The sequence below is a fragment of the Etheostoma cragini genome, chromosome 19 (genome assembly GCF_013103735.1).
Source record: "Etheostoma cragini isolate CJK2018 chromosome 19, CSU_Ecrag_1.0, whole genome shotgun sequence".
In the NCBI taxonomy this organism is placed as follows: domain Eukaryota; kingdom Metazoa; phylum Chordata; class Actinopteri; order Perciformes; family Percidae; genus Etheostoma; species Etheostoma cragini.
Window position 1 is genome coordinate 9623754 of NC_048425.1, and position 1993 is coordinate 9625746.

Consider the following 1993-nt stretch of genomic DNA (forward strand, 5'->3'; position numbering starts at 1 on the left):
TTGGAAAAAGGCTGCAATGAAACAAAGAGTGAAAAATTTAAAGGGGTCTGAATACTTTCCGTACCCACTGTACATTTTGCCCTTCCCATTCAGTGTCCCCAGGTGTGGGACAACAGACAATCGACAGTGACTGACATCTTTCAAATGCCAACAAAGCACCGCCAATGAAAACTAATTTTTGTGCCATGTCTCTGAGATGAAGACGTTACAACAAAAAATAAAGAAAAAGCTGTTTTGATGTGCATACATTGCCATTTTATACTAAACACACAACATTTCGAGACTGAGGCATTAGTCACACAGATAATTCCATTTAGAATCCCAGGTAAATTACACTTCTCACTATGTTGACTGATACGGGCAACTAGCAAAGTTGACTGCAATTTAAGAAAAATGTTGTCTGTGTTTTTTAAATAAAAGTGCTTGTTCTTTTGACTTCCTCATTTATCTCGCAGCTTTTATCTAATATGCACTTTTATTATTCCTTTTCATGAGAAACTACATATTAATACATAGCGCTGTTTTTGTTTTAAGTGCACACAGAAAAGCATCAGCCACAGGGGGAAAAAACAAAACATGAAATCCATCCCACTCTGTCCTGTGGGGTACAAAACCAACTCTGTCACCAACAACAGGGTTGATTTTGGACAGTTTGCAAAACTTCAGATCACACTTGATGTAAACCCTTTTATTAATGTGTTACCAGTTTTTGACAAAATTGTCTCTTTCTACAATACATGGTGGTATGGTTACAGTTAGATAGAGGTTGTGCTGGTACACCTTTAAAAACCTGAATTATACAACACGGAGAGCCGAACAGCGGCATGCCGATGCCCGCTGGCCCGGCTAAGACAATTAAGGTTTTGTCCGACAGCGATATGGTTATAATTCAACCCAATGTAACTAAAAGTGGCTTCGACAGCAGTTGCTGTAAGACTTTTTGCTAAGTCCCAAGCAAAATCTCTTCACACGATCCTGTGGTCTGTTGACCATTATCAGATAGGGCAGCGGGCTGACTCTCTGATAAAGACTCATATCAACCCTTACTACAACAATACAGTGTTATTGGTTCTGATTTCATTTTAGTGTGAACACTGTTTCAACCTAACACTGATCATATTGTTTTCACCAATGAGCCGAGAGGGCGTCCTCGAGAAAATTGCGTAAATGATTCCAATTACAGAAAGCACTCCATCTGACCTCATGAATTTAAAACAGGCTTGTGTATTCCAAATACAGCCGTTTGACAAGATCAAATGAGAAAATTTAATTGGAACACACAAGCGCCCATTGTAAACGCAAACACCATCTTGCTCTTTATTCCCGCCTTATGACGGGTGAGGGGAATAACAGCACAGAATGTGAGGGCAAGGGAGCGTAAAAAAAAGACAGAAAAGATGTTTCTCATTATTATGAAAAGGACAAAAGGAGACGGAGAGGGATAATGAAAAGACAGAAGGGCGGAATAAAGCCGGAAAGACCGATGAACTATTTGCTGGTGAGAAAAGGGGGGGGGGGGTGGCAGAATGCACATGGAAATGGAGGGAGAGAGGGCGAGACAAAATGAAGTGAGCAAAGTCAAGCGTCACGTGCTGTCTGTACTGCCGTCTGCTGCGAGCTCTAATGAGGAACCCAATGATACTTTGTTAAAAGGAACCAGCACAGAAAAAAAACTTAAAGCAAACGCTAGATTTCCTCAAACTGGGTTGATATAAATCGGCCCGTCAACAGCAGTGATGTGGTGGCTCGAGCTGCCCTCATTTGAACATGCAGACGGTCATTTACCTCCAAAAACTCTGGCAATTGCCCCTTTTTCATAATCACCATACATATTAATATTGCAATGTCCCCTGGCTATTAAAATGTGATGCATAGAGGAATACGCAGCAGAAGGAAGTGAGACGCATTGCAATCCACTTGTCCATTAAAATTTAATGCTACGCCTAGATTCTAAGCCACAAGAGCAGGCTCTTGGAAAAAAGACGTACAGTCA

At 41.0% G+C, this 1993-nt stretch overlaps 1 protein-coding gene across 7 annotated transcripts in view; it reads right to left on the minus strand.

Annotated features, from left to right (window-relative positions):
* Positions 1–1993, minus strand: part of nrxn2b (neurexin 2b) — a 589914-nt gene that overhangs the window by 148866 nt on the left and 439055 nt on the right. The window lies entirely within an intron of this gene.